The following is a 22,654-nucleotide window of genomic DNA, read 5'->3' on the forward strand; positions in this document are numbered from 1 at the left end:
CCCCTCCCTGGTTAGCTCTGAAGGCATTATCTGTCAGCTCACAGAGGTGTGGTCCATGGTGGCTGAAGAGACAGAGGCAACCTGGCCTGGTGAAATAGTTTCAGAGAACCTCGCCTACCCCCTGTCCCTCTCTGCCTGGGTTGGACTTCTTTCCCAGGCCACCTCTCTAATAGATAGCCCTGTGCTCCTAAGGTGCTGCGCTCAGACTGTTTGAGGACTCTGGGACCTGCAGTCCTTAGTGCCAGGGGCATAGTCCTGACATGCAGCTGCCCTGCCAAGCAGCTTTAGGCAGGCCTGGGCAGAGGACCGAAAGCAGGAGGAGGGAAGAGAGCTGTAGTTGTGTGGACCAGAGACAAAAGCCAGCTAGAGTAAACAGCCTGGCGGTGAGGTGGGTGCCCTGGCTGGAGGGGCTGCCCGGGCTGGCCTGCCCTGGGAGGAGGCAGATTGGCATCGCTTCTCTCAAGTCTTAGTCCTGCTTGATGCCTGCCAGCTGCTGGAGCTACACATGGGGCCTAAAGCCTGCTGCTTATGAGAAGGAGGAAAAGAATGAGAACTCAGATGGCAGAACACTGAGCTATAAACTGTCACCCTGATGTTGCCCCTTTAGACCTTGGGGGTGCTGTTGAGGAGTTTCAAAGATCTTGGAGTAATATCTTGGCCTTATCTCTTGGCTCACACTGGCTTGTGACAACCTTTGTATTGAGAAAGCAGGACTCCTGGGCTGGGAATATGGCCTAGTGGTAAAATGCCCGCCTCGTATACATGAAGCCCTGGGTTCGATTCCTAAGCAACACATAGAAAAAGCCAGAAGTGGCACTGAGACTCAAGTGGTAGAGTGCTAGCTCTGAGCATAAAGAAGCCAGGGACAGTGCTTAGACCCTGAGTTCAAACGCCAGGACTGGCAAAAAACAAAACAAAAACAAACAAACAAAAAGAAAGCAGGACTCCTGACTTTTCATCTGCTAGTGGTGACTTCAGACTGGGCCTTAGGCTTCAACCTCTAAAATAGGGCTAACTGCATTTCTTCCTCCTACAAAGAAGCATGCCTCTAGACCCTCACCTGAGCTGTTTCAGACTGTGCAGCTTCTCCCAGGGGATTGGAGCATGAGGGGTCTTCTTTAGCTTGAAGCACTGTGGGGCAGGATATGTATGGTAGGAAAACTGTCTGGGCCCAGATAGCCCACTGAAAGACACTGTTGGGTCACTTTGCATGTGGCTGGCTTGTGCTGTGCTCCACATAACCTTCCCAGCCTCTGTGGCTAGACATTGTCCTTCAGCTTATTGGCTTAGACCCCAAAGATAGAAGATAATGTAACCCTAGAAACTGGAGTACCAGAAGAAAGGCAGACAGATGAGCTGGAGCTGGAGCATTTCCCTTCAGATGTCTGTGTATGAAGAGAGTCCAAGGAAGGGAAATGGGGAAGAGATGCTGCCTCTGCTTCTCACACTACTGTACCTGCTTTCTGTTCTAGTAGTTTCTGGGTGAGCTACACAGCCAGCTTTGGTTGATCAGAGTTTACAGGTGATTCAGGTAAGTGTATGAAGCATGTTTATATTAGTATACAAACTTAAGGAGCGTCCCTAGGCAGCAAAATCTCCAGTATCCTGGAAGAAGGTGACTCCAAATGACCTGCAGATGACCTTCCTGGCTTCTGGCCTTTTCCTCTCTTCTGCTTCCCTGTCTTTACTGATCTGTGTTGGTGAGTAGGTAGAGATCAGCTCACTTCTGCTCAGCTTTGTGGAGTACCTGAAATCTGTTTGCTGTTGAAAGTTAAAAAACCCAAGTGCCAGACATGTGAGATGGGTATGGGGCTGTCTACTGCGTTTCTTGGTACTAGGATGATGTAATGCTTGAAAGCTGTTAACAAGAAAGCTCCTGACCTTCTTAGGGAACACCCTGAAACCTTGTTAGAGACCCCCTCTGTCCAACCCAGCCTGGGTGTTCATCTTGTGTGCTTGTTTGGCACTGATAGGGGTCATGGGTGGGGAGCGGTTTTTGGATTCCACTGTTGCAGTTCCTAGGCGCTGGCTTTGGGGCCATGCCCAGCCTGAACTGTCCAGGGCCTCTTTTGCTAGAGCCCTCTGCTTATCACTGTGGGCATTATCTACACTCAGCACTTCTCTGCCCAGGACTATGATATTTCCTCAAGAGGCCACACACCCATCTACCCAAAGGCCCATCTTGCTTGGAGTTTAACCCAATTTTCTTCCCTCTCCCTGGGCTTGGATTCATGCCATCCCTATCCAGTATGTCCTGCAAAGCACCAGACCCAAGTCTTAGGGGATTGCCCAAAGAGTGGTTTCTCACTTCCATTGGCTTCCAAATTCTGTACACAGCTATCTATGATGTGCAAACGTTTCTGGATTTTCAGTGGCTTCTGGCTAATGGGATGGTAAGTCCAGGTGCCCCTTTCCACAGCCAGAACCATTGCTGTCCTATGGGAGAAGCATGATTCCCTTTAGGACAATAAAGAGGAACCTTTTGAGTATTTCTCTGTTAGATCATTTTCCTATTACCTGTATAGGGAGAAAAATCTATAGAGACCTTTTGCAGGAAAATGCGTGCTCATAGTAAGGTGATAGCCCAGAGAAAGGGGAGAGTAGAAGATTTGTCTTGAAGGGCTTCAAAGGAAGTAGAGGTCGTTAAGTTGCTTTGTAAGCCACAAGGTACCATCCGGTAAAATGTATTGTTATCACCATCATCATTATAATGGCCATTATCATCGCTGTTATAGGACGTATCAGTGAGGGAGGTGGTAACTGGTGAGCCCACTCCTCATATTATGAGCTATGAATTTATCTACCTTGAATATTCTTAATCAATTCAAGGGCTGAAGTTTGAGTCTAGGCTTCAAAGCTCTCTGATAAATCCTGAAATGCTAACTTGAGGGCTACCTTTTCAGAACTGAATTGAAGACAACTTTTATATCCTTGAACACTAGTTATTCATATTCTTAAGATGCTGAATGTATCAAACAACAGTGGGAAGGTTTCATTTGACAAAAGATTGCTTTTTACTTTAGGAAAGGATCCACAGTGGTGTGTCTTTTCATGGACTGTTTCTCCAGCTCATTAAACGTTTACAGGTCGTTAACTACTCAATGAAAGAACTTTGGAAGAGAAAAGGAAATAGACACCCAGCTCTAGATTAGGGGATGCTGCTGAAAGAGAATTAGAATGTGTGGCCAACAGGTGTCTGCTGAGTACTTGGGGTGGACTCAGTGCTGGGAGAGCACTCCCTTCCATCTGGGAACCATCCTTGGGAACCCAGACTTACTGTGAAGTAATTCTAGAGACAAACATCAGGAGTTCAGTTGCTCACTCATGTCTCATAATTATTGAAAGGAAAATGGGTCCTGCTTTACAGAAACACAGTCTACAGACTGCTTTTCAGGGGTACTACTGTTGCATATAGGGAGTGCTCCTTTTGGGAGCACTGAGTGAGTTCAAGATGATATTTGTGAGATGAAGAGATAATGGTTGGCTGTCCTGGAATGTGGTCAGGGCTCCATCTATGGTTATGTTAAACAGGACAGGGGTGATACACTGTCCCTGCTAGAAGGGGTAACTGGCTTGACTCTGGGTCTCATAGAAGAGGATGCTTTCTTCCTATCTTCCTGCTTCCTACTAGCCATGTGTTCAGACCTGGCCAGAGAACAGTGGCAGACCTATTGTTAGTACTACCCTAGCATTGTACCCTTGGACCCTTGGCCCAGGGTTGGTTACCACCTCTGGGTAGTCAGCTATTGTCCTGTCCCCTAATTCCACATTTCTGTAATCTATTCTATTCTCCGAATCCATTCCCTTTTACAGCTTTTACATTGCCCATGTATAGATTTCAGTCTTCTCTGTTTGTTACCCTAGAAGCCATCACCATCAAGGAGCCTCTGCCATCATCTCCTTTCTGGCAATCTTTCCCAACCTTCCATATGTTTTTAGGGATGTAAAAAAAATAAAGAAAATGTAAGAAAAAGAAGATATCTCTGCAGTTTAGAGCTTCAGAGGCATGCTAGCATGGCCAAAGCTGAATTAGCATTCGCTCCAGAGTGTGCCCTGACTTTCCTGGGCTCTGATGGTGGCAGGGCTTCGGGTTGGGAGGACAACAAACTACTTGTGCCTGAGAGTGGGAAAACCAGGGTTAGTAGACATCTTTTATTTTAAATGCAGATTCGGGTCTTTCAAACATTTTCATTTTAGCAAGTCTCCAAACTCAAACCATGCGAGACCACAATACAATATACATCGCAATAACACATCACAATAACGTCTGCATCCTAACCCCCAGAAACAACCTGTCTGGGCCTACTTGATGAGCCCACATGCCATCCCTGTGATAAGGAGACTAGACAGGGAACTGGAGACTAGTGATACAGCTTTAGGGAGTCCCAGGGCTAATTAATCTCTGCCCAGGTGTACATGAGGAAGAACAAGCAGTTGATTCAAGTGCAAAGTCCTAGTGGTCCTGGTGATAATTTTGACCAGAAAGAACTACATCCACTCAGACATAGTGCACTAGGATCAATATAATTGAAGCTCATCTAGTGCAGGGTAACAGTTGCTTTTATCACAGGCCCCAAGAAAGGGTTTGGCCTCTGATTGGGGTGTAAGAGCAGTGTGCATCTCTAAGTCTATTGCCATTTTCTTAGGTGGTCTCTTTCAAAAGACTCATTTCCTGGTGAAGAATTAGATTTTATTTCCCAATGGTAATACATTATTTGTACCCCCACTAGGTGGACTACATTATTTCTCTTGAGACTGTGAAGAAGTTGTGTGTACTCTCTCCACTATCTAGTCACTATCTGTCCACTTTTCATCTGTCTGTCTGCCCATCTTTCTGTTATATATAGGCACTTTATGGGATACTAACTCCTTTGCTAGAATCTTTTTTACTAGTTGACCATTTTTTTCTTCAAGCTTTCCATTTCTCTTTTTCCTTGTCTTCTCTTTCATACCAACCCAAACTTGTTCTTAGGAAAAGGGTGAATAGCTTCATTTCTCCTGAGGTGTGAATTAATAATTACCCAGAAGTATGTATTTTATTTTATAAGTACACATCACTTACTCTAAGCACTTCACAAATATGTATTCATTTATTTTTTTGACAATCTTATGAAGAAGACAATGGTTATTATTATTCTTACTTTACAGGTGATTTTTTTTTTTCCTATGCAATTCCAGCTGAAGAAATCAAGTTTGGTCCAGGAGTGGGCCTGGAATCATTTGTCATCACAGAATCAGTCTGTATTTCCCCAAGTCTGGCTTTGCTGATTGGAAATTAGGCAGATGGAACAAATGCTTTTCTTCCTTTTCCATATCTAAGCTCCTCTCGGCCATGTCCTCTCTCCTTTCCCTATTTCCCCACATCTGTAAAGTTATAAAGTCTTATAAAGCACAAACTTTATAAGACCTTATGATATTAGACATACTTTTTTCCAACCTTCTTGTTTGCAGAAGGCTGAGGTCCTGAACAATAAGATGGTCATGGTCATTTGACTGTTCAGAGGCAATGCATTGACAAGAAGACAAGATGCCTAGCTCCCAGCCCCATAGTTCCAGTGCTCCTAGAGTGTCCTCAGCACCATCTTCTCTCTTCTTGCCTCCTTAGTCTATTTAGCTAAACTATCTTTTGCCTTATGTGTCTTAAGTAATATAGGTTGTCTCACCCCTAGGGCTTTCACATTCTCTGTTCTGCAGGTAGGAATCTTTCTTTTGGTTTCTTCAGCTTCTTCCCCTTGAGTTGTTTTTGCCTAAAATGGTTGCCCCCCCCCCCTTAATCCATATTCTCTCCACTCCCCATGCATTTCCTTAATCTGCTTCTGCCAGTGCTAGGCCCCAGGCCCATCATGACCCTGCTTGTGTCCTGGCTGATGTAGGAAGGGTGAGTCAAGTTCTTGCATGCTTCTCTGCTTTTCATTGCACTGGGCAGCAGCGGGCACCTTTAGGGTGTTGTCTGATACCTTGAGGGTATCTTTTGTTTTAAGGCCTTTTGGCAAGTAGAAGTCATCTCCAAGACTCTCTGATACTGTTCAACCCCTCTACTAATAGGGTAGTCAGCCTTACTCATCTCTGGCCTGTTGGGGGCTCTTAAGGTCTCTCAATACCATGTTACATAGTTATCTCTGGCCCAGAAGGGGTCTCAGTCTAAATAGTGTCCACCATAAGATCTTTTGAGAGTCTCTTCCTGTCATTTCCTTTGTGTATTAGAGAGATTTCTGTGGGGAATAAGGTGACATTTGGTTGTTGAGATAAACAGATGGGGAGAGCAAAGGGTTTGGAGCTGAACTCTTTAGGGAATGGAGTAGAAGTGGGAAAGGCAGAGGATGACAAAAGGGGCTCCCTGACTCACAGGCTGAACACTTTTGCTGTGTTCTCAACATACCTTCGGTATCTACTCAAAAGTGAAGAAGTAAACATCATTGTAGCATTGTTCACTGTCAAAAAATGATAACAAATCATTTGTTAATGATTTAATGTCGAGTAAACAGCCTTACAATGAAATATATCTCAGTACTTAAAAAATTAAATAGTAATATGCTCAACAACATGGATGAATACTGAAGTGAGTGTGCTTAACAAAAAAGAAATTGACCACATAGAGTAACATTCTATATGATTCCACTTATAACACAATTCTAGAAGACCCAAAACTATGTTGTCAGGAAGCAGCTCAGTGAGGTATAAAAGTGAGGTACTCAGGGAAGGGGGATCCATAGTGGGGTCACCAGGAAACTTGAGAGTAATGGAAATTTTCTATATCTTGGATTTTTGTGTTGTTTGCATGACTGTATAGCAAAATTCATTAGACTGTATGCTTAAATCTCTAATACGTAAATTATGACTTAAGCTAAAAGGACAAAACACAACACTATTTGAATTGGATCAACATGGAAGACCATTGGTGTTTAGCCACTCATTATTTTGGTCTTCTTATGACTCAGGCTATCTGTGAGGGACCCCAAAGTACATTTCAGGGAAATGAGAGTGCTCTTTGAGTTCTGAGTATGCTTTTTGGAAATTAGTTAATACATAGGACAGTAACAGAGGTGAGCTTTATTGCTTGGAGAAGTAGGAATGTGCATTTGTGAATATGTGTGAGAAAGACAGGAAAGAGAATTCATATAATTCCAATGAACTTCAAAACTTTAAGAAGAGGAGTGAGTACCCATTCACTGATACATTCTTGATACATATCTTCTCTTTGGATAAAAATAACAACTGTGTAGCTGTTGTTTGTTTTTAACACCCCTTTTCCTTCCTGAATTGTCTTATGTCAAGTTTCCAAGGTAGTCAGTGTAAATGTGGAAACTGAGCTTTATTCATTTGTTTGTCAGATTTATATTGGAGTACATTTGCTGAATCTGGTTGTGTGCTACCACTGTGCATGGGTAATGTTGGGTCCTATCTGTCCACCTTCTTGATTCCAGATCATTCTCACAAAGTAGAATGAGCATGCCCACGGTGTTTATGGATATGGACAGCCAGCCCAATCTGGAGAATTTCAGTTATGTAACATTTCAAATAATAGCGACATTAACTATTGCCTTAGCTTTAGTAGCCAATAGGACCTAATATCTAAATTTGCTGCTCTTTGGCATCAACATGACATCCTTTTTAGTGACACCTAGGTCCAAAAGAGTATTACAAGTAGATTTTTAGGATTTAGCTTTTTGCATTCAGGGTGTGCTCATGTCGAGCCTAACTTCTTTGCAGATGACTGTGGTTGAAATACAGCTATGGAGCTGTACAACCTTGAAGCTGGTTTCACACATAGGAGGTGTTGCCTTTAATTTACTTTAACAGTTAGACTTCATTGACCTGGTATAGGGTCTGGTTGGCCCTTGAACTTCACATTTGTTCTCCAGGGTGTGGGGTGGCTGTTTAAAGAGGGTGGATATTAATGCTAATCTTTGTGTAGCATGCTATTGCTACTTGCCTTTTTTATCTGAAGTTCAAGCAGACATCAGAAGGGAACTGTTTGTGGGTGATGAGAAGGTTCAAATGACCATTTTGGACAGAAATGATATTTGTAAAAGTAACTTTTAGGAAGGCAAATAAGAATGTTTCTGAATTTATTAAATATATGGATTATATGTTGTAAGCTCTCCTGTGACATATTTTATTTTACTTGAAATAAGAGAAGATAGAATGCCTGCACATAAGAAGAACATGGAATTAATCAGAGGCAGAGGGGGCACTGAAGCAGAAGGCTGGCTATGAGCGAAGGAGTGAAATGCAGCTTGAGTGCTCTTACTGGGGAGCCAAGAGTTGGAGAAGAACAAGGTTGATTCTTCTTGCTAGGGTCATTGGGTAGCTCTTCAACTGGGCTTGTACAAGCAGCAGTCTAGGAAGTTAGAGCAAAAGAAGAAAAGCCAGAAAGGAAGTGAAGATGGAATGGATTTTCACTTGAGCAGAACACTGTCACTGGTGGGTAGAGGGAGTTAAGACCAGAATAGCAATTTGGAGATGGGTTACAGAGCTCTGGAATGGAGCTTCAGGAGTTGGTCCACATCCTGTAGATCATAGGAGGCTGCTGAAATGTTCTGAGCAGGGAACAAAGGCAGCATTCCAGGAAACACACATAGAGGACTCTGTACAGGCAGGGTGTTGGGTGGGTTGTCGAAATCCTCTGTTCTTATGCTGAGTTCTCTCCTGTTGACTTGTATGCTCTAGACGATGGAGTTGGTTGGCTGCAGGGTTTCCTTTCCCAAGTGGAATGGAGCCAAGCACTGTAGGAGACTAGCACTTTTCAATCTGAGAAAGTTTTCACTTCGCCCCTGGCGTGGATGGGGAGTGGGCAGGAATGAAATTTAGAAGTAAAAACCCATCAAGCTTCTTGTTGGCTCCTTGTCCTTCTCCTCCAGCCCATTATGTTGGGGAGTTGTTCAGGGCCTGGATAGTTTTCTGTGATGGTGATTATTCTTCAGATGATGTGTTATGAAACAAGGCAAGCTTCAAAATCTGTATGCTTGTGAACTGTTTGGTAGTAGCATCATCTTACTTGGTGGGTTATCAGGATAGCTTAAATTTGAACAAGCTTTTTTGGATGAGGTTAAAAATAGGCTTAAGAAAGAAAGGGGCGGGGGGGGGGGGGAGTCTGAGAACTCAGGTGCTTAGCCAGTGAATAAGGAAAGCAGAACATTTAGTGACCCAGAATGTTTCAGAGGAGAACTTCTCTTTAGCCTCCTCTTCTAGCCAGAATTCTCTTTTGAGACAGGTGCTGAGCAGATGAGCTTTGTTTGTGCTTGGCCACTTGGTGTGAAGCATGGCCTTTGTCCCAGACAATGAGGAAGTTGTTTCAATGTCAGGCAAGGGAATAGTGGCTTTTAGAAGACTTGGTGACTAGAGAAAAAACTCTGAGTGGCAGAAATTAGATAATAAAGTAGAATTGGGTTCCAAAGACTGGTAGTCTATGGATTTGGATATACTGTGGGTAAAATGGCATCGAGGGAATGGGTTGAGAAATAGAGTGGCTGGCAAGGTGGCAGGTAGGATGGGAAGGCCAACTGCCTCAACATAAGTTTAGACAAGTGTCTTTGTCTTCTGAAAACTCTCTGAAGCAGCTGTTTCATGGAGGGTTAAGATAGCTGCCAGAACTCTTTCAACCACCTATTGTTCATGACTAACAGGAATATTTTTCTATTTCCTTTGAAGATAAATTTATTTAGAGTGATAGTGATTTAGGCCATTAAAATATTTGGCTATTGATTTGAGATCTTTCTGTTATTATTTTCACATCAGCGAAAGGTAGGAACTTTCACTAAATCCCACTGCAGTGTAACAAGTGTTTCTTTCCATGGGGGAAACAAACTATTTGCAGCCTTAACACGGTTTACAATGAATTGTATAAGTGATACTGACTTCTATGTCAGCAAAAAATGAAACAAAAACTGATCATAGATGACATTACCTAAATGACAGTACCTACATGTGTCTTTTCTTTCACATTTGCTGCAATCCTGTTATGGTATTATCCCATTACCTCAAGTACTGTCATTTTTAAATGCTGTCAAATCATACCTGGATTTCCAAGGACAGAGGAGAAGAATGAGGGAGAATGCAATGGTATTTCCCAACACACCACAGAGATGGTCTTTCTCCTCTCATAGGCTAAATTCTTGAAGAAGTTCTCCAATTAAAATCAAGACTCAAATATCTTTTCCAGGCTTTGATGAAATGGCCAGGTTAATTCCTCACAGTCCTAGAAAAAACGAAACAGTCTCTTAAGACAACCAATAAGATAACTTCCTGAATATTTTTAATATTTCTCCATACAAAGTGAATTACAAATGTTATTATTGTGTTTTTAAAACCCAAGTACAAAAGTAATAGCAAAAAGCTGGGAACTACATGGCTCATGCCTGTAATCATAGCTCCTCAGGAGGCTGAGATCTGATGATCAGTGTTCAAATCTAGCCCAGGCAGAAGTCTGTGAGACTCTTATCTATAACTCACTAGCAAAAAGCTGGAAGTGGAGGTATGGTTCAAGTGGTAGAGTTCCAGCCCTGAGCAAAAAAGCTAAACAAGAGTGTTAGACCTTGAGATCAAGCCTCAGCACTGGCACACACACACACACACACACACACACACACACACACACACACACACACACAGTAGCAAAGAGAAGGATCTAAGATTTTAATATTTTATTGTTTTCTGTAAGATTTCCACATACTTAATTAGGGTACTCCATTTTAGAGATGGAGAATAACTGAGTCAGGAATTGACTTTGAGAGGCAAATATACAGTAGCTGGAGTTCCACATAACTATGCTGCTGCTGCTGCTGCTGCTTCTCCTCCTCCTCTTCCTCCTCCTCCTTCCTCCTCCTCCTCCTCCTCCTCCTCCTCCTCCTCTTCCTCTTCCTTCTCTATGTAGACCGACCTCTTATTCAGATCTCCATGAAAGCTTCCAAATTTCCAGCTTCTACTCTCCACAGCTTCCGTAGGCTGATGGGAATATCATTGTAGTAACATTAAACCCCTTGCTTTTTACATTCCACCTCTCAGAAATAAGGGAGTGTTCCAAAGACCTCCTCAAAGGCTGGTTTGGTTGCCAGACAGAAGGGAAACGAGTAAGACCACTTTTTTTTTTCATGCCATTTTTGCAGTTGATTTTGTTTACAGGGATATCATCTAGTTTTTCTAATTCCATATTCAGTTTTACATTATCTAATATTGATTAGTATAGTCTCCTAGAAGGATCCCAGGGGAATATAATCTCCATTTGAAATTTTTATACAGATGACAAAATATGTATTTTACCACTGTACCATTGCTGTTCCCCACCCCTCCTGGAGTTTTCTTCTTCCACTCTTGGTGTGAGATGTCAATGGGCACAGATATCCCAAAGCCTGGCTAGAGGAACAGTGTCGTTGTGCTGACATTCACACGAGGAACTTGACTAACTGACTTGCAAAATATAGGTTAGGGAGTTCTGTGGGATATCAAATTATCTTACGCTTCCTCTGACTAAAGACAAAATATTATATCAAGTAGTTCATTACATGGGTAAAAGGTTAGAAGCTTGCACACTTAAGAGTGTCAGATTATCTCTCCCCCACCTGCCCTGTGGCAAATAACAGTTTGAAGGCAGGCAAACTTTGAATGTATGAATACCCAAGTTAGGTTTATAGGAGGGCTCTTTGCCTTAGCCTTGAATTAGCCGAGTCTTTTTCATTCTGATAGAATATTCATCTTGAAATTAAATATTAATTGGCTCTGCTTCCATATATGTTAGCAGGGAAAGAGGCTAACTCTGGTAGGAGGCAGAATGGGGGGTCAGGTTTGAGAGACAGAGTGGTGCATCTTACGCAGCTGGTCAGGAGCATTCAGAGGGCACTGCTGAAGTGTCATTTGGGAAAGCAAGGATCTGATCATTCAGACTGGGCTACTTCTTTGTTATACTCTCATGCTTTGGCCAATTATCTACTACTACTAAGGTCTACCTGAAAGAAAGTCTGGGCTCAATCCTGATGTTGGATTGGAGTTTCTGTGTGTTAATCTATCAGCTAATCTAGCATGCTGCCAGTTTCTGGGTATATGTCAAAGTCTGAGGCTCTCATGTCCACCATTGGAACATACTTTGGAGACAGTGGTAATATCAAGAATTTTTTGAGCCCAGTGCTCATTTCCTCTCCCTTCCTCCCTTCCTCCCTCCCTCTATCCTTTCCCTGGTACCAGGGCTTGAACTAAAGGATTTCAAACTTGGGCCTCATTTCAGCGCTTTTTCAGCACATTTGCTTACAGCTGGTACTCTACTACTTGAGCCATGCCTCCAGCCAGGCCTTTTGCTGGTTATTTTGGAGATGGAATCACTCAGACTCTTTCCCCCAGGGCTGGCCTTGAATCATGATTCATTGAATTAAAGCCTCCTGAGTAGCTAGGCTTATAGGTGTGAGATATCAGTGGTCAGCTCCCATTTTCTTTTTTTTCTTTTTTTTGCCAGTCCTGGGCCTTGTGCTCAGGGCCTGAGCACCATCCCTGGCTTCTTCCAGCTCAAGGCTAGCACTCTGCCACCTGAGCCACAGCGCCCCTTCTGGCCGTTTTCCATATATGTGGTGCTGGGGAATCGAACCCAGGGCTTCATGTGTAGGAGGCAAGCACTCTTGCCACTAGGCCATATTCCCAGCCCAGCTCCCATTTTCTTTAACACCTTAGATGGATAGAACTTTAGAAATTATCTCTTAAATATGTGTGTGTACATGTGCATGCGCGTGTATGTGTCTACTCATAGTTGCTTGATTAGTGCTTGACATGTGAATAAAATGGGCTCTAGAATTAGGCCTCTCTTCCCTTGAATGAAAAAAGGCACAGTTACCAGGTAGGTGTGAGGAAAGGTGGAGTAGTAGAACTTTTGAGAGGTTTCAGCATGATGTTTGGGAGAGAGAACAAATCACAAGTCAGTATCTAGAAGTATGCCAACAGAACAAGGACTCAAAGAGCCCCCATACTAGCCCCTGCAAGGCTTCTTGCCTTCAACAGCCATTCAGCTCAAATCCATCTCAGAATATAGATGAGCTTGTCTCAGGTCTTTATTTTTTGCTTGCTGATAAAACAAAGGTCTTTAGGTAGATATGGAAATAGTTTTCTGAATATACTAAAGAGATCTTCTTTTGCTCATGAGAGGAGAACCAGAGCAGAAAGTTGGAGAAAAAAAAGCTGGGGAAGGAAACACTGAAATGAGCAATCTCATTCCTTGTCTTCAAGTTGAAAAGGAGAATAAAATGTAAGTCAGACATATTTCCAAGAGGCTATCTTTTTGGTAAAGGGGTATTTCCCGAGGATGTGTAATTGCTGTGTGACTTTAGGGAAACACTTGCCTTCTCTAGGTTGAGCTCAGCCCATTGTTCACAAGGGGGAATGGCTGATATTTATAGACTATGTGTGACAGTCCCCAGTGAAAGGCAACTTCACTTCTCACCTCAGAATAGCGAGAGTTGTTTCTCATATCTAGGTTGCTGGGACAGCTTCCTAGGAACCTAATATTCAGCAGCTCTGTGACGTTGGATGGACGGTTTTTCTTTTTAAATGAACTGATGAGCATTAGCTTCTGGATCTAGGTTCATATTTCTCTCATAGTCAGGATCTAAAAGATGAGTGATCTACCCTGACATACCATTATATGTGTTGGTTTGTTTTTTCATTAGCTTAAAGGCATTGGAGGCTTTTCTGGGACTGGAGACTAGAAGTAAATGGCCAAGCGTACAGCACAGGATATCCTAGGAGGCATAGCTGTGCTAGGATTAGAGGCCTGCAGTGGCAGCTTGGATAGTATTCTTTCATCAGCTTGCATACATCAGTGCCACAGCAAGGTCAGGGCTTGTGTGACTGCCTAGAGGAGTCTCTGGAACTTCTGTGTCCCCTACCATTGCATATCTGAAACTAGCTTATGCCAGCCTAGAGTCCTATTGTTTTTCAGAGACCTCAAGAAAGAAGGACTTAGTGTAGGGAACTTGGCTTTGGTGTGGTGACTTTACTTCAGAGCTTAGGCTGCAGGCTTCAGTTTGTTTTTCCAGGGTTGTGCCTTATTGTTTGTAGTGGAGGAATATGCACATAAAAGACCCTATTGTTTTTGCTGGGGGAGGGATCTTCAGCTAAGGGCCTGGGTAGTGCCTTAACCTTTTCACTCAAGGCTGATGTTCTACCACTTGAGTCACAGCTCACTTCTGGTTTCTTGGCAGTTAACTAGAGATGAGTCTCATGAATCCTGCCCAGGTTGGCTTTGAACTATGAATCTCAGGTCTCAGCCATCTGAGTAGCTAGGATTAGAGGTATCAGCCATTGGTACCTGGCTTAGACCCCATTCTGAACCAATGCCACAGATGATTTCTTTGGGGTTGACCTTGATGAAATTGAGAAGTTCATACAGACGTGATTGTAGACATTGTTCCTTCCCCTAGCATACCACCTTACATTGAAGCTACTACTAAGTAAGAATTTGCTAATTTTTGAGGCTTTAGATTGAGAGACCTCAGGCCTAGAGACATTTTTTTGCTTGATTTGTTTATCTCTCCTTCCTCCCTTCCCTTTACTTTGTCCCTTCAAGAAAGAAATTTGTGTGAGACATGCTGTCAGATTACACTTGACTCATTAAGTACAGCTCTGACCACCACAAAGAAAAAAAAGAGGAAAGTAATATTTTAAAAGGATGTAGAAGGACAGTTTCTGTCCCACAATCACTGCTGCTTCAATCAAAAGCAGCCTGGTTTATCTGTAAAATGGACTTCCCTTTCTGATGAGTGTGTTCACTTCTCATAGCAAAGTACCCTGGGCTTTTTCGGGAGGTGGGGGGGTGAGTGGAGGTGAGAACAAGTTGATGGTAGGAAGAGAGTACAGGCAAAAGGAGAAGAGGGGAGAGTGACAAAGCATAGGGAGGAGAGAGAGCATAGGAATTTCAGCTATTTTCAGCCGAAGGTGAGGGCTGACTTCATCAGGCTTCATGGCTGTGGGGAGTCAGACTGTGGGACCTTCTTGTAACTTCCCGTGAAGCGGCCGGGGCAACTGAATTCTCTGACACTGTCAGAGTTTGGACAACCCTGGCAGCTCCTGGAAGGGAAGCCCAACAACTGTCACAGCGAAGCATCAAAAGCATGAGCTGTCGATAGTGACCTGCATTTGCAGAAAATCTGAGAGCTTCCTAATTAACGGAAGAGCTCTAAATGAGAGTAAAGCGGCTCGACAAGCCCCCTCACACACGGTAAGTGTCAGGATGCAGATAATCATTACATCTAACAAGCTTCTGATTTTCAGCAGAAGCTACCAGACCAACTCACTTACAATTCAGTTCAGTGGCAAGGGGGAGGGGGAGGGGAGGAGCAACCAAGACAGAAAAAGAAGGAAGGGGGAAAAAAGAGAGGACAAAAAAAGAAAATAAATAGGCAGGAAGAAAGAAAAGCAATTGCCCTCCAGTGTTTGAGGTGAACATTGAGAACCCTTCCTTGAATTCTTCCTTTGTTGCTAGCTGAAGCGTTCTGATACCTCTTCTGTTTTAGACTTTCCTTACTGTAATTGGCATCTTCTCATATGCCAGCTCATTCATGTGATGCTTCCTGGAGATGAGCATCCTCTGTGAGTTTTTTCTGACCACTGTAACACTCCACAAGGTCTGAACATAGTGTGCCAACCTAAATATTACAACGAGAATGCATGATGCAGACAACAATTGATTTTGGTTTTACTTTGAGTGGAAAAACAGATTGGGTCTAAAGTGAAGAGACGCTGTACCTCAGGACTTGCCTGAAACCATTCGGGCTTGCCTGGACTCAGGCCATGTCACCCTGGTTGGGGCTGTCAGCACTGAGCAGGGCTATTTGAGTCCTAGTTTAAGACATGATTTAACTAGTTTCTGAAGGCCTAAATGGAGCTGATCAATTGTGTGTCTTCTTTTTCTGGGCATTTTCCCCATTGATAAGAGACCATTTCTCTGCCATGGGATGTACATTAAGGGGTAAAAAGCTGAGAGCCCTGATTATTGGCCCTCATTGCAGTGAATGTAGCATTAAGGAGCAATCTTCTGGTGTTGCTTCTTCCCATACTCCCCATGCCATCCTTGCAATTATTCATGGAAAATAAAATAATATAAATCACACCGCCTGATTCTTCTCAAGCATCTCACAAAGTAATCACAGCTGAAGTGCAGGTTTTCTTGCAGTGCCTTTATCAGTAAATCAGATTTCAAGCATTTATCAGCAAAAGTTAGATTTGAGCATCATTCCTGTAAGGTTTGAAGGAAAGGAGATTTGTTTTGGTGGGGACTCTGCCAATCAATGATCTTCCAGCTTGACTCTGCTATCAATTATTGCTGCAATTATTTGTCTAGTTGGATATTTAAAATGTCATCAGAAAGAGATGATTACATATTCCAGAAAGCTAGGCACTGTATAATCAGATGAACTGAATCCAGTTAAATGTAGTGTGGGACTAACCTGTCCTTCAAAGTAGAATTCTTGAGCTACCACCGAAGCAGCAGCCTTCTGCCTTGCTTTCAGGAAGCTGGTCTTAACCTTGGGATGCAGTGTGCTGTTGGGGTCGGGCAATACTCAATTATGGGAACTTTCCAAGTCTGAAAATGGAATTGCTCCTTCAGAGACATGAGAAGTGCATTTTGGTTATCTCATTCAATTCATCTGCAAATCTATAAATAAGCTGTCCCTCTATTCTTCTTGCTTCCTGTGGATTTAAATGCCAAATCTTGATTTGTGGCAAACTTGTCACATGCCCCTTTCCCACTCTATGCCTGGTGCCCAGGAACTAAGCAGTGGCGTGGAAATTACAACTGTTTGGAAGCCAAGAAAAAGCTCCATTTCTCACTTTTCTCTAGTTCCGGATATTCTCGGCCCTGCTCCATCTCTCAGCCTCCTCCCCACACACCTCCTCCACTGCACACCCTCCTTCTGTCCGCTCCATGAACAGGAAACCAAAATGCAGATCCAACTTTTTATTTTGATTTTTTTTAATGGAGAAAGAGAAACCACAACCTGAGCAAACAACAAAAATAACTCCAACCAAACTAAAGTCCTCAGATACTGTGGCCCAAATTGGACTGAGCATTTAGAAATCCCCCTTTACTAAGTCTGTCTCTCTCTGTGAGCCCCAAATGTCCCCTGAAGCTGGATGTCAGAGCTGAAGGTGACAACCATGCCCTCAGCTGGGGATCATCAGCTCATCCCCATCTTTCTGATCAAGGTTAGAACTGACCCGATGTTGCTGGGAAGGTCTCTAGATCTCAGTGGTTTCCCTCAAGAATTTTCTGTTGGGGCCATCTATCTGTGGCATTTTGCAGCTCATTATCCACAGAGATCACTCTTATCACACCAAGGCACTCTGGTGGTCCAAAGTCTCGCCCACTATTTTACAAAATGTACTGGCAATCTGTTAACCTCATCTTGTGGGAGAAAGAGAAGAAGAGGAAGGCTTTGAATATACTTGAGACCTGGCTTGTATGTGTCAGAGATTATGTTAGGGAAAAATATGTAGGGTGGAGCGCCAAAAAGATATGATTTAACAAAAGGATGAGCTATCAAAATGGAGAAGAAACACGAGTCAGGGGCCAGTAATGATTAAGCTTGTCACCTCTGCCTTGTTTCCTGTTTTACTAGCTGTGTTTAGGGACATCCTTCCTTCCCCAGCTTATGGCTTAGGTGGCCTCAGTTCCAGTTGCAGGGACCACTGGGCCAGATTGATGGGGCAGAAATTACTTTCACCCTTGAAAGTATGTTTGTATGGTTGTGGTGAGTGAAGGATCGTGGGTGGAAACCACAAGACAGAGGTGTGAAGGGCTTGGCTTAGCTCTTAGGATACAGAGGTGAGGCATTTGATTCTGAAAGTTTTTACTTCTCCTGAGATTCTTGCTCTACTTTGGCTTTCACAAAAGTGAATGCACATGTTTTTTTGTTCCTATGTTCCAGCATGTCTAGAGCAGAGGTGTGGCTGACATGGGTATAGGTGTGGGCCTGGGGAGAAGGGAATCTTGCCAAGGGGGTCTCCCTCCCATGGTGGAGCAGTGTTTTCCATTCCAGGGCCCTTGCCAGTCATTTAACTGGGAAGCCCTGACCTCCCAGAGCATACCATGGCTTTGTGTGCTTTCTTCTCAAGGCTAGCTGTACTTTGCTACCACCGGGCTGTGCCAGGATCTGGAGCAACCTGAGTGACAAGGTGTAGGCTTCTGCAGGTGTTCTACCTGCATTGGAGGCAGAGTGAGGGCAGCCAGCCAGCCTTTAATGCACCTTCCATGGTCAACTTCCTGCCTTTATTGTTAATAAAGCTCCATTAGTGGAGTGAAACAATTTAGTTCAAACAGGGGCTGTTTGAACCAATAGACTGCACGCTGTTTTGTCTTTAGGGGTAGGAAGGTGGAGGTGCAGGTGGAAGATGAGAATAGAAAAAAAGTATGGATTGCTTTAAAAAATGAGAGGAGGAGAGGGAAGTGACCCAGACTAGTAATTGGGAGGAATCTATCAAAGACGTAAGGAGATTTGACATCTATTGTGGCTTTTCTGTGTAATTATACAGTATTTGAAAAGTGAATTATTAACCTGATTGTCCATAACAACCACTGAGTAAATATACAATTACAGATTGCCAAAATCGTACAGTGAACTGATGGGCCAGCAGCCACTTCCAGGGGGCTGTAATCATCTCCTGGTTCAAGGCTGACCCAGAGGCTCTTCAGTCAGTGGATCATTGACCAGGGAGACCTCCAAGCCTTAGAGGAGGAAAGGTTTCCCCTTTGTCACTGCTGATTCTGTGTCTGGGTCTGTCTAGCTGCTGGTTTGGAATAGCTTGCCAACAGGAAGAAAAGTCCACAGCATCATGCAGGATTTCTAAGTGTTTACTGAAGTGTTCTTCTTGCTTAGACAATATGGTACCTGGCTGGCCATCAGAGGTAGACAGTATAGTCTTGGGTCTCAGAAGGCTTAAACTTTGGCTTGGGAACCAATAGTAGACACTGGCTGATGACACCTTGACCTAAAAGAAACGTGGAAGCTGGGATCAGAAGAAAAAAAGCAAATCCTTTACAGTTCCTTAAATTGTCTAATCATTGGGCTTCCCGTCTCCAGCTACTGGACTTTGGGCTCCCACCTTTGGTTTGGAGGTAGGGGGCAGGAGGGGGAGTGGGCCTCTGTGTGTGTGTGGGGGGGGGGAGTGCACAGCCTGCTCCATGCTGGAGAAGCCGCTAGAGTGAGCCAAGAGCCGCAGGCCATAAATGCAAAGTCTGATTTAACAAAAGCGGCTTTTGAGTGAGAAAGCTGAGTGGAGTTGTCCCAACCTGTCAACTTCACATTTTTTTCCTCCTCTCCATAAATCAAAAAAAACGGTTGGTGGAAGGGAAGGGATAGAAGCATTTCATTTTCAGATTTTTTTTTGTAAGAAAATAAAATCAAATCAAAAGAACCTGTCCCACGCTGATACCTTACATGCCAGGTTTGAGCCTGAGGCAAATTTTTGTGGCCATGTAATAAGCCTTTTTAAAATGGTGACAGACCCTTGACTCTTTGCCTTGAATTACATTGATAAAAGAAATTTTATTGCGTTAGAGCTGGGGCAGGAGTACAGGACGGTTCTTGCCGGGTTGGCCTCTTTGAATCCGCTTCAGCCCGCTGTCCACACTCCCCACCGGCTGACAGGGTTTGAGCGCCATGACGGCAGAGATCTGTGGACTGGTGACAGATCTAGGGGCTTTCTACCCAGCAGTTGAAGGCTGAGGCTCTGGAAGCAAAAGGATTTCATCCCGAGGGGCTTGTTAAGGGAGAGTGGAGTCTTTGACATTCCTGGTAAACCTGAGAGATCTTGACATAGGTGGCCTCAAGTCAGACTCATGGTTAGAACTACATGGAATTTGAGAATTTGGGGAATGCTAGACCTTTTAGGCCATATTCCTCAATCAGTCTCCGAGATGATTAAATAAAGAAAGCAGGAAGCCCCTTTGATACTTGTTGAGTTTGGCCCCACAGGTCTCCACAACTGAACCCCAGAAGGGACCTATCTTGTGCATAGAAAAGACTTCACCATGCTGAATTCCTGGCTTGAGAGTTTGAAGTCATCTGGGACCATAGGATATTACTTCCCATTGCACTGGCAGAGTTACTATATCCTAGAACAGCCACAGCACCCACACATGGATGGGGACTTCAAATGCTTACAGATTGCATCCATGGCCATGTCTTTCTTGTTCAAGGAACTCCATCCAGATTGGTGGGTGATATAAATGAATGATTTGAAATTGGATAGAAAGCCAGGGAAATAAGCACAAAGCCAAGAAACTGTGTTTGTCTGTTATTATTCTGTTGGATTCTAACAGAGATTAGGGCTGCTGTGGGGCAGCCTGGGAGGCGAGAAGTGCTCAGGGACTGAGGAGATGTAGCAGTTTCTGCCTGTCCCTGTCAGAGGCTTGTTTCAGAAAAAAGGACTCTGTCAAGGGACAAGATCTGGCCTCAAAGCACCAGAACCTCCTTGATTCAACCTCACCTCAGGCGAGAGGGCAGCCTAGTTTTGTTCCTGAAGAAATGTCAGAGCCTGACCTGCTAGACCTTTTTATTTTTCATTTTTTGAGCTTTGAAGCCTTAAATTAGTTCTCATAATTCCCTATTAGTTCTGTGTTAACCATAGAACATAATAGGTTTTTAATTCTGGAGAATGGCCAGTCCTAATTCTAAGAATCCCTTGGCCAAGAATGCCACTGAGTATTAAAACCATAGCCTGTGCTTCCCCATTTTCTCTGAACTACACACACACACACACACACACACACACACACACACACACACACACACACATACACACACACACACACTAATCCCAGCAAGTCAGGTGATTATCTCTAAGTGGCCATGACAGCAGTCTTCTGTGGCCTCCTTGGGAGCCAAGGAGATAAGTGATGAAGGATAGAGGTCTCCGAGTAGGTAGGCAGAGCTCTGCCATTCAGCCTTGCCCTCACCACTTGCAGCAGAACAATTCTAAAGACTATCATTCCCTCCTTGGAAAAGAGAGGATATAAAGCCTCCCACAAAGGCCAGGACATACTTCCTTGAGAAGGGCAAGGCTTGGAAGCAGGATTCTTTGGGCCTGTTGGCAGTGGAAGAGACCTACCTGAGACTTCTTGGGGTTACCCATTCTTCTGGCCCTTATTATCCATTAAAGGCTTGCCCAGATCATTAATGGAAACTCCTCAGCTATCTGGGTTGCCTATCTGCCCCTGCTCTTATCTCCTATCCATATTTCCCTCAGCTTCAGTAGCACCCAGAACAGTAAAGTTCTTCCTTCTTGTAAGTTTAGTTTTTCTTTTAGCTTATTCTTGCATTTTCCTCAAGGTTATTAAAAATGGTGATACAGAGGTATAAATAGTATTTTTTTATGAGTTAACACAGATAAAAAGGCTAGGGTTGGCCTCTTCAGAGTAATTTGGGAGTTGTGTGTTCTTCTGGCTTTGACAGACAAATTCTTCACTTTCCTGGTAGGTGTTATCAGAATATAACGTTTGTTAAGCAAATGGTCATCCTTCTTGAACCCATCTTCACAGCCCTGACTCCTCTTCCTCAATTGAAAATATGCATTCCACTTTCTTCTTGCATTCCACTTTCTTCTGGCATCTACTTAGCTGGGGGATTTCCCATCCCCCACCCCCCATTTTAGTTTCTAGGGTAGAGTGTTTTTGAACTCATTTGTGTGAGATCAGATGATGCGGACGCAGTAAACATGTTCAAGGCAACTGCTCTTACTGTGCACCTCTTTCTGTACTCACAGAGGCACTGCCTTCAGTTGTACCCCACTTTGAGAAGGCCCAATAAACACCAAAACTTCATCAATAGACACTAATAAATCAAGAGGGCGATTTTTCACATTACAGAAAGATTGTTAACTTTTCAAAAGGTTTCACCACAGGGTTCCTTTAATAGTGAGTTCCCCTACTGAATTAAAAGTGTTTGTTTACAGATCATTAACTGCTTGACAGTGAGGATGTTGGGGGAGGGGGGCATACTTAAAAGGTAAAATGTTAGAAGCCCTGCCAATTTTCGGTGAGCCCAGGAGGATGATGAAACCTCTCTGAAGTTATGTCAGTTAGCAAATGTGTTTCAGTTAACAGAAATTTGTTTTACACACGGGCTTTTCAGGAACCCTCCAAGCTGATTGAAGGCAAGGACTACAGTTTCTTGGGGTTTGCCACCTACGTTAGAGGATGTAGCTGGGGAGAAGACTCAGGTTTCTTAGAGTCCTGTGTGTGCTTTCACAGGCAGTGGTGCCAGTCTCTGGCAGAAGGCGGGGCTTTGCCACTGGCCTTCTGGCAAGGGCTACAGAGACCTTTTCCCTTGACATTTAGCCTGGGTGTGTGGGAAGTTTCTTCCTGGTTCTCTGACCTTCAGTCTCATTGGCTTAGGACTTACCTGGATTTCCTTCTTGAAACTCAAGCAGGTAAATTCTATAAGTCTGGGCCCTAAGAGGTTGAAATCCTCCATCGGACTCACTGTCATGGTCTAGAATTAGTATTGCTATCAAGCCTGGGCTGATTCTTCTGGGGTCCCTTGTAATCTGCCCATCCCCAACAGCATCTAGCATTGCCCAAGGAGATTTGGCCTGGCCTAGGAATTGGAGAGAGGTCACCTACTTGATCCAGATTTCTCTCTCTTTTTTTTTTTTTTGGCCAGTCCTGGGCCTTGGACTC

The 22,654-nt window shown here is 43.7% G+C and overlaps 1 protein-coding gene across 8 annotated transcripts in view; it reads left to right on the top strand.

The window, feature by feature from the left end:
- The window catches only part of Bcl11a (BAF chromatin remodeling complex subunit BCL11A), a 118,949-nt gene that overhangs the window by 53,405 nt on the left and 42,890 nt on the right, over positions 1–22,654 (top strand). Inside the window, exon 1 of one of the 8 annotated variants that reach the window (XR_007211893.1) lies at positions 15,166–15,193. The exons of the other annotated variants lie outside the window; for them this stretch is intronic. The gene's annotated coding sequence lies outside the window, so the exon portion shown is untranslated. Of the gene's footprint in view, positions 1–15,165; positions 15,194–22,654 lie in introns of those variants that run through there. 8 annotated transcript variants of the gene reach the window in all.

The sequence above is a fragment of the Perognathus longimembris genome, chromosome 8 (assembly GCF_023159225.1).
Source record: "Perognathus longimembris pacificus isolate PPM17 chromosome 8, ASM2315922v1, whole genome shotgun sequence".
NCBI classification, from domain to species: Eukaryota; Metazoa; Chordata; class Mammalia; order Rodentia; family Heteromyidae; genus Perognathus; species Perognathus longimembris.